Below are 12,376 nucleotides of genomic sequence, written 5' to 3' on the forward strand. Positions count from 1 at the left end.
CAGGGAGGACAAGGTCTAACGGTGGTGCCTGGCTGTGGAAGGCTTCCTTAAGGGAGAAAGTAAGGGAACAGACCTGGATCGAAACCCTCTTCCAGAAGCCTCCTGCAGAGATGGCTTTTATCCCTCCTGGGATAACAAACGTGCATCGATGCCAATGGTCGTATGGGGCTGAGCCAACTGAAAGCAGCACCTCGCTCCCGCAGGCAGGGTGCACGATACCGCGCAGATTAAAATCAGTCCCTAAGTTTGCTTCCCAAGACAGCTTCCTGCTGTGCACATCTCTCCCAGACATCTTACTCGTAACGCTCATTAAACACACACATGCAGTCCTGAAGCTCTTGTTGGAAAATCGCAGGAAGCGGGCTGAATAGGGAGCTGGCAGGGCAGCTGTATGGCAGCCTGTGCTCAGGAGAGCGAGGAAATTCCTCTGTGTTCCCCCAAAAGAAATAAAAATGACCACAGACCATCCAGGACTTAATTACAGCTTGCTCTACCAGACCACTTTATAGTATTATGAATACACAAACGCATCTGCTCTGCTAGATCCTCATTCCTCAAGTGCCTGCACAACACATAACTGCCCTCCAAGCTTTCACACCCACACCGTGTTATTTTTCTCATGGAAAAGATCATCAATAAGCTCAGCTCCCAAAAGGCAGCTGGCTCCAAAACCCTTCAAGCATGATGTGCCACAGCCATGGGTCTCACGTGGCTGGGAATAATGACCCCCGGAGGGCGAGGTCTGCTTTGCACACCGAGGGCAGAAGCCCTGTGCTCCAGCCCTGCCCAGCGTCCCAAACAAAAAGGGCTGTAACACCCCAGGCAGGCAGGAGCCAGCTCCTACAGCCATCAGTCAGCAGGAGGAAATCCCAGGGCAGCGTTTCTAGCAGCTAGCTGAAGAGCAGTGCGGAGCTCTCTGTGCTCCCCTCGCGGCTCGCATCCCGTCCTGCACTTGGTGTTCGGACCGAGCGCGATGTTTGTGCTGAGCTGCAGCTGGTATCCAGCTACAATTCCTACCCGAGCAACACCAGCACTTGGAGAGCTGCAGGGAAGGGATTTACACAGCTGGGGCTCATCAAGAAGTGTGTGCAATGTGATCGACTTGCCAGGACAGATCCTGCAGCCCTGTCCTGCTCGGACCGATCACTGCGAGGGCTAACACGAGCACCCCGAAAGCATCATCTGTTTCGTCCCTCACAGCCCCCAGGCCAGGGGAACAGCCTCTAGATCCCAGCAGCAGCAATGTTTTAGTGTTTGACAGTTAGCCTAAAGCCTCACCAACGGAGAATCGCGACAGCCTAAAATACCACCTACAGGAACGCTGAAGGACAATGGGAACAGAGCTCTGCCAGCGCCGATCGCGTCTGCCTGGCTGATCCTAAAAGCTGCTGCTCTGCCAGTTGGCAAAACATTTTATAACTCTTTTCCTCCTCTCTGAGCCCTTCAATATTCCTTCCCTCCCCTCCTGAATATATTTAAGAACCTGCTATTTATTCTGCTGAAGTAATTAGCCACTGCAGAGGAACAAACAGATGAGGAGCATTAAATGCAGACCAAAAACCTGCCAGGCTCAAGCACCTCTCGGAGGCTGGTTGCAGTGTAAGGACCCTGCTCGCACAAACCCCTCGGCACAGGAAGGTTTCCCTACCTGCAGGCACCTTTCCGGGTCCCAAGGACCCCAGCTCACAGGCGTGGGTGGCATCGGTGGTTCCCATCCCGAGCTACCTCCTCTTCCCTGCAGAACTGGCTCAGCTGTCGAAGAAGCGCCCGAACCCGCAGAGTTTTTGACTTTCTTTTTTTTTTTTCTGTCTTATGAAGTCAACAGATTTTAGGAAAGAAACCCTCTAAGGGAAAGTTCTTGAATGAAAACAAGCAGCCGTGCAATAGTACTGAGTCACAGCGCATTACTCATACGGGAATGCTCATTTTCACATGCCACAAAAAGCTCGCTGTCCAAACAGAACCGTGGAAGCTGTGCTCTCACCTGGGAAAAAAATGAAGGTGTGTTAAAGGACCCAGCCCTGCTGGTGGCTGCTCCGGCTGGAAGGAGAAGGGGACTGCGGAACGTTTAATTGCTCTTGGCAATCCGCAGTTACAGAGTTAATTTAGGGGTGGGAGACAGCAACTGCCTCCAACCTGCTCCAGACTCTTCCTCATACTTTGCAACTGCTTCTCCTGCCTGGCAGCAGCCCCGCGGCACGGCAGGGCAGCAAAACCACCTGGGCTTCTTCGCTTACCCAGGTCAAAAAAGGCTCCGAGGGTTCTGGAGCAGCCGTGGCAGCTTCCCCACCAGCTTGCCTTTTGCTGCCCTCGGTCACCAGCCCCAAGGCAGTCAGACCGAGCACACGGCACTCCCAGGGCAGCAGCACAGGGAGCGAAGCAAAGGGTGTGCACGCAAGCAAGGAAGACTAAGAAGGAGTGGAAACTTTTCCAGCACTGCTTCAGCTGATAAACGGTATCAGCACAGTTACTTGCTTGTGATTTGGGGCAGGGATACGGTGAGCAGAAGCACGTTTCCTGGGAAACCCAGCTAAATGCACCTTAATAGCGCGGCGCTTCAGGCCCTCGGACACTCGCAGCAGTCAGAGCCAGCTCACTTGAAAAGCATTTGCCAGACACGTTCAGCAAGGGGAAAAAAAATAAACAAAAACCAAACAAATTTTAGTCAAAAAAAAGCCTCAGGGAAACAAAACGATGAGCAATATCCTGCCTGTGCTGCTGTGTGGGCACCGGCCCTGAAATGGCTGCAGTGGAAGGATGAAGGAGCGAGGCCGCGGGGACACCTGCACCCAGCCTTCCTGCCACCCCCCAGAGCAGGCACTTACAGGTTCTTTGAAGCACAGCCTTTCCCCCGAGCTGCTTTTCAACAGGAAATTGTCTTTTCCTCCATATGGGACTTAGCTCCAACCCTGAAAATAAAGGGTTCCTAAATCCCACCCGCAGGTTTCCAACCTCCTGCTGCACGCCTCGCCCGCGAGGCCAGGTTTTCCTACAGAATTGAAGCACTGGCAATGACAGAGAGATGGGGTTTGCTCTGGGTTTTAGCCCGGGCAGCCCGTGTGTCGCACGCTTCTCACTTAGCCCACGGCTCCTGAGAACAAAAGGAAGCTGCAGGGTTTGACAGCACCGCCCTGCGAGGGTACGAAGGAAAATGGTCCTTGGGATTTGCTGAAGGAACAAACAGGAGGAAGCCAGAAGCATCAGAACTGGCCTAAGAGCTTCATAAAATATTAACAAACCACGAACCAGACCGGGCAGTGCGAGCACCGAGACCAGCTGCCACTGCAGAAAGCCGCTAAGTAAGTGATGTTGGGAACCGCGTCCTAAAAACCAGGCACATCCACGACAAAGGGGATCTGAAGGCTTTCTCCTGGGGGTGTGAGTGCCCTGGAAACAGCTCCGGGTGTGCAAAACCCGCTGAGACCTCCGCGAGGGCACAGAGCTGGCGTGAGAAGCACCAAGAGCACAGCAGCTGTCATGTACCTGCCAGGTACTGCTCGAGCTCACCCGCGGGCTGCTGGCTGACAGCCCCCAAACCCAACCACGTCCACCCGGAGGTGACAGAGGTGACCCAGCCACCTACAGACGTGGTTTCTGTCCACTCCCCCACATCCAACACTGCCCCAGCCACACAGCAGCGGGCCTGGGCGCCAGCAGGGGCTCTGCACACAGACGGGGCCACCCCAGGAAGCTGACCCCAGAGCTGGCCGGTTTGGGAAACTCATGCAGCCATCAGGCAGGCGGGCTGCGTCTGCTCCTGCACCCATGCACCCGCCCCACACCACCCCACATGCCGGAGGCTCGGGAAGCGGCGGCGTTTTGTGCCCACGCACTCCCTCTGCTGGATCCCTGCAAGCTCTTCGTTAAATTTATCCTCACCTGAAATTTTTCTAGAACGAAAAACAAACACACAATGAAATTCGAAATGAAGGTAAATCCGGACGCAAGCCAGAAAAGAAAAACGATCTCAAAGCGAGCAAATAAAAGGCTCTGAGACTTGACAACCCAGCAGATTTTAGAGGGAGGCGTGCTGGAGCACACGCTGCCCGAGGGCAAAACCACGGCTGCCCCGATCAATGCCCCCAGCCCGGACACGACTTTCAGCACCGACCCAAAGCTGCTCGCAGGGATCCATCAGCGAAGCTGCCCGCTCGATGACACCAACCAGCAGCTACTGGGAACGGCCACCTCCTCCTGCCCTAAAACAGTTTACAAGTACTGCCTGCGAGCTTCTGCCCTGTCCTTAAATTAATCATTTGGGGGACAGCCCGTACAAATGACACAGCACTCCTTCCCTTCCACTGGCATCTCGCAGCCCTACCAAAGCCACGGGAATCAGACAGAGCCTGTACAGATTTCAGGCAAATTGACAGCCGAGTCATCAGGAAAAGGCACCTAAAAACCAGTCAAGCTTTGAACATATGAGAAGTCAGTCTGAAAACACAACCTGGGAGCACCGCTTCTGGATTTACACTCCCAGACACCCCAAAGCCTGCTTGTGTCCAAGAAATCCTGCTCAGGTAACACCATGCCACGTACAAAGCACCTGGGAGAAGGGACTGCTCACGCAGCTACGAGCTGAGCGCGGCCGCCCAACGGTGCTGGGTGACTCCGTTCCCGATCTCCTGCCAGCCTCCATCAGCTGCTTGCTCCCCGCGGTCAGGATTTTGTTCTTTTTCTAAAATAAAACCACACCTGGCTGAGAAACGAAGTGATGAGCAGCCCTGACACGGCTTGTCCAAGCCGGGGACGAGCTCGGAGGTACTGCCTCTCAGGCCAAAAGAAGGATGTGCTGGAAAAAGCCATGTGTTAGCGTAGGCTCAGCAGCCAAGGTTTGATTTCCATCAATGCCCACAGTTCTCAGACACACTGCTGGCTGCATGGGAGCTCGCTGATGCCGTGGTTTTGTCAGCACGCAGGGTACCGGGCACAGATGCCTTCAGGAGATGCTCCCGCGGTGCCTGCCTGCTGAACCTCAGCACGTTCCTTCACCCGCTGCAAACAATCTCATTCGGTTCCTCACGCAAAGCCCGTGGTGAAAGCTGCCGACCACCAAGTCAGGCACCCAGCGAGCTCTCTGCTCCATCCTTACCCAGCCCTGGCTGTGCGCTGCCTGTGAAACAGCAACCGTGACACCACAGGGAGCACCTGGTTCCTCTCAGAGCTGGAGAAAAGGATTTGACACAGAGAGACGAGACCCAAAACCTGCTGGGGTTGCCGGCCCTGACCCGTGCTGTAGGAGCTGTGCTGCGGGCACCAAGAGCTGCTCGTTTGTGACAGCCAGCTGGGACACAAAGGTGCGCTGATCGAAGCGGGTGACGGGAACAGCGAGATGTTAGGGAAGCCAGCACACAACTCAAGGGCTTGTCTTGAGGCTTGTAAGGAGGGCTCTTGTGCACAAACCCAGAACGTGGCTGCATTCATCACCGCTGGGTTAGGATGCTAACCAGGAGGGCAGCCAGCACGCCGCGCTCTGCCAACACCGAACTCCGTGCCCCCAGCGCAGCATCGCGGGTGGAGAAAGGCGCGGTGCTGACGGGGCCCTGAGCACGAGGTGCTGGTGCCAGCGAAGGGCACGGCCAGCACCCTGCCGAGAGGTGACAGCAGAAGGGGACCGAAGGCAGGGCAGCTCCAGGGCCCGTGGAACCGTCCTGAGCCTGCGAGCTGGCACCGGGCAGCGCCTCTGTCGCTCACCGTCACCAATATCCGTCTGTGGATGAGCCTCCCCCATAAAACCACCTCTTGTAGGGAGCAGGCGGGCTCACAGCACACAGCAGAGGTGTTTAAAGCCAGAGGGATCCTTCACGTGCTGCGGGAGGAGAAGCCAATGGCGAGGGAAGGACAAACGCAAGCACGGGGAGCAGACAGCAGGGTGGCAACTGCGGCCCCATCAGCCCGGGCTGCCATGGGGCAGGAGGGTGTGCCCCACATCCCCTCACCACTGCAGCTTCCAGCAGGGCCATAAAGCACCAAGAGCTGGGGGCAGGGCCCTGGGGCATGTCCGAGCCCAGCTCAGGGCAGCGAGCAGCCCAGCAGCAATGCTGAATGCACGCGGTGAGCAACCGAGCCACCTGCAGGAAGGCGCAGCCCCACAACGCTGGCAGCAGGCTCCCCGAGGGCCGGTTTCCCCACAGACCTCCAGAAGACCCAGCCAGCAAGGTCAGGGAGCATTTGCTGCTGTTTCCACGCTTCTTTGAGAACCCACTGCCCTTTCTGGTAGGAATTTATTTTGAGAAACCAAACGGGCAGTGCACCACGAAGCGAACCCGCTGCCAGGCAGAGCTGCAGCACCCAGCAGGGGTTACCTGTCCGTCCCGTGAGACAAACCTCTTGGCAAACGCTTGCTGAGGGGATTAAACACTACGAAAAATGAGGAAAGAAAGAAATCTAACCCACGTCACGGCAGCAGCGACCCTGGATTTGGGGATGTTGCACCAAGCCCGCAGCACACCCAGCGGGCAGAGGGGTGAGGGCTGCTCCCAGCAGCTGCGGCGGGGAACAAACAGGCAGCCCGAACACAAACGCAGGAAGGGAGCGCATTGAGCGGGACAGATTAAAGGTGGCTGCCCGACGGACACACGAGGAACGGAACGAAATAATTTTAGCTCCTTCTGCTCGGCCACAGAATGGCCGTGACAACAATGGCACAGACGGAGCCGCCGCTGCTCGGCTCTGCCCTTTGGGGGGGCTCGGCGGGCACCGCCGTGTGCTGGCGCAGGGATTTGGTGCCCCGCGGTCTGCAGGCATCAAAGACCCACGGCGATACCACAGCACCACTGGGACGAGACCGGTACAACAGCAGGGGAAGGAGGACACAGCTTCTCTGCAGGCGTTTTGCAGAGTTGTTCCTTCCACATGTGTCCAGCGCCCAGCCCCGGAGCTCGCTGTGAGCGACCGCACGTTGGGAGCCCTCGCACGCTCCTCACAGCCCTGAGCTGGGGTGAGGTCAGGGTGGAGGGAGAGCAGCCTCGGTACCGAAGCAACAAGCCCCAAACAAATCCAGCAGCTCAACCAACCTACCTCAAACCCTCGACATCGCAAACTATCGTGAACCTGGCCCAGACCTAAATAAGACAGGCACTTTGAAATGGGTCTGAAACACACAGACTCGGCTCGTCAGAGGCACAAATCACCATCGCACGGACTGCATTAAGTAGGGGCAAGATGAACGTTTTCACTGTCATTCACACATGTTTTGTAGGTGTTTAGCAAGCAGAGAAATATTTTAAAAACCACCACAGAAATGGGAAGTGAACGCAGTTCGGTGTGAACTAACCCAGGCTCCCGGAGCACATGTGCAGCTCCCAAAATAGCAAGTTCCCGGAGGCAAGAGCCGCCTTTTCTGCATCTTGCACAATACCAAAGTTTCCAGCCGCAGTTTTCGACACAGATGTGTCACCCCGCTCTTCTTTAAGCTACGACATAAGCAGGTTCAAAAGCGATTTTGATTTGGATTCCTGCTCTACCTCGGGAAGCTGCTAGCGGCAGCGCAGCCCGGCCGAGCCGCAGGTACCTCGGTGGATCTCACAGGGATGCCACCAGCCGTGCAGGGCACCTGCGTGTCCGAAACCACCCCGACAGGGGCTCTTCTCTGGAGCAACACCCGCTTATCAGCCCATCATCAGAGCCACCAGAGGCCTCCTCCCAAAGCCTTTCCTTGGGATTTGGACCAAGGTGCAGTGCCCAGCGCTGGCTCCTGGCCCCAACACCCCCTGCGTGCCCCCACGGCTTTCCCCACACCGAGGCCTTTCGGCTTACCCACGCTCAGTCTTAAAAATCGGTGAGGGCAAAGCCTGGAGCAGTGCTGTACAATAAACCATGCCATGGCTAAATGCACAGGGAAAATAACTTCCCTCAGCCGCGCAGCTCTGTTTACACAGAAAGTGGGAGCCCTGTTCGAGCCGCGCTCAGTCACATCCTGTGGAAATGGCTTCAGTTGGCAGCAGCAGAGCAGGCTGCGCTACAGCCCGCGGCTCTCCGAAGCCCCGAGAACATACATTTAAAAATCAATCGCCTTCTGGGAAGGTCTGGGTACAGAGCATCCCCCTCTCTGCCCAATGCGTGCCCTCCTGCTCCAGGAGCAGCCTCGGTGCCGCTCCTGGCACTGAGCATGGCAGTGACATTGGCTGCATTTTCCAGGACCAAGGAAACGGTCAAGCACATCCCCACTGCTCCTTAAAATCCCAGGGTAAAAGACAACCCACCTTCAGCACCAGCAGCTAACCACAGGCACGCAGGTGAGGCTCATCCTTGTGCCTCTCCAACAGCCAGAGAGAAAGCTCCATCCCAGTGCCTGAATGCTGGACACACTCTGTTTACAAGTGACTCGTGCTGCCACTACGAGCCGGGGAGAATAAACCAGCACAGCTCTGCGAAGCAGCACAAGCACCGAGCTGCTGCGCTGTGCCTTTCGCACCCGAGGGCTTTGCAGACAATTGCACCTGCCACCATGGAAAAAATGCTGCTTGGGTGGAGCCGGGCAGCAAACCACCAGGTAGCACCGGAAGGAAAACAGGCGCAGACACCTTCGCCGGGTGAAGCCACCATCAGCTGTGATTCTGCTCCTGCTAGAAGTGTGCACGCAGACACCAAAGCGGTGATAAAGGCACGGCACCGACCCCACAGCAGCACCTGCAGCTCCTCCTGCACCACCGCCCAGCCTCGGCACACCTCGGTGCCCGTCCCCAGGTCTCGCTCTCAGCCCTGTGCCAGGACAAGGAGAGCGTGGCCAGGTGGGGACCTGCCCTGTTAGACTCTGACCAAGAAGAGCTTCAATAATTAACGCGGTTTCCATCCCCACACTTGATGGATGCCTTTATGAAGTCTCCCAAGCTCAGGGATGGCCAGCCCTGCCCGGCTCCTTTTCTTTGTGGCAGCAAGGGCCCCCCAGCTGTATTCCAACTGCCCAGTGGCACCCAGCTGTGTGCTCAGGCCACCAGCAGCACCCCTGCTGTAAGGAGGTCTTTACGAGGCACAAAAACATCAAGAAGATGAGGAGGAGGGAAAAAAAACAACAGCAGCCTCCTTGCTGTGACTGCGGGCAAGGTCTAAGCACCAGCTCTGCAGGAGGGCAGGTGCCGCTCCTTCCTCTTCCATCCCCAGCTCGCTGGGCGTGCTTCGCGAGCACAACTGCCCCAGATTCCCCCTGCGCGGTGTCACCACCACAGCCACAGCGGGGCGGGCTCCCTCTGATGCCATTTATTCGGGCAGGGAGAAAGGAGCTGCAGCAGGGCAGCCTGACAGGGATCCCCCAGGGGCACGGCCTGAGGGGCAGCACCGCTGCAGGGCCCCGGGCGTGAGGAAAAGGAAGGCGCGATGGTGGCTGAGGGCACGGGGAACACCCCCAGCCCCCCGCCGCCCTTCAGCCGAGCTCCAACCCGGGGCGGTGCCGTGACACCGGGGGGGGGCGGGGGGGCAGCGCCTCAGGCCTGAGGGGTTTGGGGGCGCCCCCAGCACCGGGCAGGCCCCGCGCTGCCCCCCCCACAACCTCCCCGCTCCCCTCCGTCCCTCCCGGCCCCGCTCTCGCTCCCTGTGGCCCCGGGACGCCGGGGCCGGGCCTCACCTGCGGCCTCAGGGCAGCCGGGGCCGTGCCGGCCGCGTCGCCCCGGTGACGGCTCCCGCCGCCGCCGCCGCCGCCATTTTCCCTCCCCGCCGCGGCCGCCGCCGCCGCCGCCGCCGCCGCTCCGGCCGCGGCCGAGCGCGCACTGCGCGTGCGCCGCCCCCCATCATCGCGTCATGTGATTGGGGAGGGGAAAAGGGGCGGGAGGGTGACGTGAGGAACGCCATGATGGGGAGGTCGCCGCGCCGCTGTAGTTGTAGGCGCGCAGGGCTCGGCGTGGCGCGGGGGCGCCGCCATGTTGGGGAGGTCGCGGTGTGGGGCGGCTCCCTGACCGCCCTCCTGTACCCCGCAGGGAGCCGCGGCCCGGCCGCCGCCCGCTGCACCGGCACGGGGCTGTGCGGTGCCCGGAGCGTGGGTCTGCCGTGAGGGGCTGCAGAGGGCTGCAGGCATCGGGGGGACACGGCTCCATGGCACCACAGTCCCACAGCATCATGGCACCACAGCACCCTGACACCACAGCCCCACAGCCCTGTAGTACCACAGTCCTACAGTTCCACAACACTACAACTCCACAGCCCTACAGCCCCACAGTCCCGCAGCTCCACAGCCCTACAGCACCACAGTCCCACAGCTCTACAACTCCACAGCCCCACAACCTTACAGCCCCATGGCCCCACAGCTCCACCACACTACAACTCCACAGCCTTACAGAGCTCTACAACTCCACAGCCCTACAACCCCACAGCCTCACAGCCCTACAGCTCCACAGTTCCACAGTCCCACGGCCCCACAGCTCTACAGCCCCACAGCCCCACAACACCACAGCCCCACAGCCCCACAGTTCCACAGCGCCACAGCCCTACAGCACCGCAGCCCTACAGCACCACAGTCCCACAGCTCTACAACTCTACAGCTCTACAACCCCACAGCCTTACAGCCCCACGGCCCCACAGCTCCACAACACTGCAACTCCACAGCCCCAGAGCCTTATAGAGCTCTACAACTCCACAGCCCTACAGCCCCACAGCCCTACAGCTCCACAGCCCCACAGTCCCATGGCCCCACAGCCCTACAGCCCCACAGCCCTACAGCCCCACAGCTCTACAACTCTACAGCTCCACAGCCCCACAGCCCCACAGCCCTACAGCGCCACGGCCCCACAGCTCCACAACACTGCAACTCCACAGCCCCAGAGCCTTACAGAGCTCTACAACTCCACAGCCCTACAGCCCCACAACATCACAGCCCTACAGCTCCACAGTTCCACAGTCCCACGGCCCCACAGCTCTACAGCCCCAAGACCCACAACACCACAGCCCCACAGCCTTACAGCCCCACAGTTCCACAGCACCACAGCCCTACAGCACCACAGTCCCACAGCTCTACAACTCTACAGCCCCACAGTCCCACGGCCCCACAGCTTTACAGCCCCACAGAACCACAGCTCCACAGCCCTACAGCACCACTGTCCCACAGCTCCACAGCCCTACAGCCCCACAGTCCTACAGCTCTACAACTCTACAGCCCCACAGTCCCATGGCCCCACAGCTCTACAGCCCCACAGCACCACAGCCCCACAGCACCACAGCCCCACAGCACCACAGCCCCACAGCACCACGGGGTGGCTGAGGCTGGAGGGGCACCTCTGAAGATGGCCCAGCCCAGCCCCCTGCCGAGCAGGATACGTGTAGGCACAGACCAGAAACCCAGGCAGCACGGGTATGGGATGACATTGCCAAAAGTCCCTTAGTGCCTGCGCGAGGCCTTGGTTCAGGGCTGCTCTCGGTTCCCATGGGGGTGGCTCAAGGATGGCTGCTCCGTGGCCTCGGTGCACCCACACAGCCCAGGTTTTGTGAGGCTGAGCCCAGGCAGGGCTCAAGAGCAGCTCTGCAAACCCCTTGGCTGCTCGAGCCGAATGTGGCAAATGGCAAAGTGCTGCAATCCTCACTTGGGGTTGAAGTGCTGCATGATGTTTTTAAGAGAAAATTAGCTCAGGCTTTTAACTGAGAGGCAGCAGTGCCTGAAGTGCCTCAGTCACTCTTGGAAATGGTACTTCAGTTGTTTAGGATAGTGCTGCTCGTCACTGGGTTGGGGATAATGAGCACTTTGGGGGCTGCAAACAGGCAGGGGGCTGAAGAGGTGGCATTTCTTACCATGAGGGCAAAGCCAGCAGGACGGGGGCATGTTCGAGAGCAACACTGCTGGAGCTCCGAACGTGCTGCCTGCAAGCCAGCGCTGAGCCAACAATGCTGGGCACCGGCTGCTCGAGAGCACAGTTCCTGTTTCCTTCTGGAAAAAGCCAGAGGATGGGTAGGAACAGCCCGAGGTTGCACCCTTTCCTCCCGTCCTCACACAGCCTCCGTGTCGCCTGCGTGGACCCTGGGCCTGTCCCCATCCTGTCCCCACCCAGCGACGAGCGCTGCTGCGGCGCCGAACACCCCACAAACCCCACTACAGCTCGTGTGTGGGTGCACAGCATCCCATGCCCCAAAACACCGCCCGGAGGATGCCCTTGCTGCCTCTTGGGCTAAACCAGGGCAGGGGAAGGCTGGCGAGGGGCTCGCAGGGCTGCTGGCAGGAGGCAGGGCTCACCGCAAGGGTTGCGTGAGTATTTCTCTGCTTTTAGCTGGAGTTTTTTAAGAAGCCGCTCGCCATCTGCTGGCAAAATGCAGCTCGAGAAAGGGGTGTCCTTCTGCCTGGAGTTCTGGGGAAGATTTGGGGTAGAAAGGAAAGTTTCCGTAACTCCCTGTCTGAACATTTGTTTTTTAGGGTGCTGGAGGCGGCGTTCACCTCTGCAGCAGGTGGATCTGCCCTCAG

At 58.8% G+C, this 12,376-nt stretch overlaps 1 protein-coding gene across 1 annotated transcript in view; it reads right to left on the reverse strand.

Annotated features, from left to right (window-relative positions):
- FBXO42 (F-box protein 42) overlaps window positions 1-9,688 on the reverse strand; it is a 48,802-nt gene extending 39,114 nt beyond the window's left edge. Inside the window, exon 1 of the mRNA XM_084300020.1 lies at window positions 9,563-9,688. The gene's annotated coding sequence lies outside the window, so the exon portion shown is untranslated. The remainder of the gene's footprint in view (window positions 1-9,562) is intronic.
- Between the last annotated feature and the right edge of the window lie 2,688 nt (window positions 9,689-12,376).

This window comes from Netta rufina, assembly GCF_964035555.1.
Source record: "Netta rufina genome assembly, chromosome: 22".
NCBI classification, from domain to species: domain Eukaryota; kingdom Metazoa; phylum Chordata; class Aves; order Anseriformes; family Anatidae; genus Netta; species Netta rufina.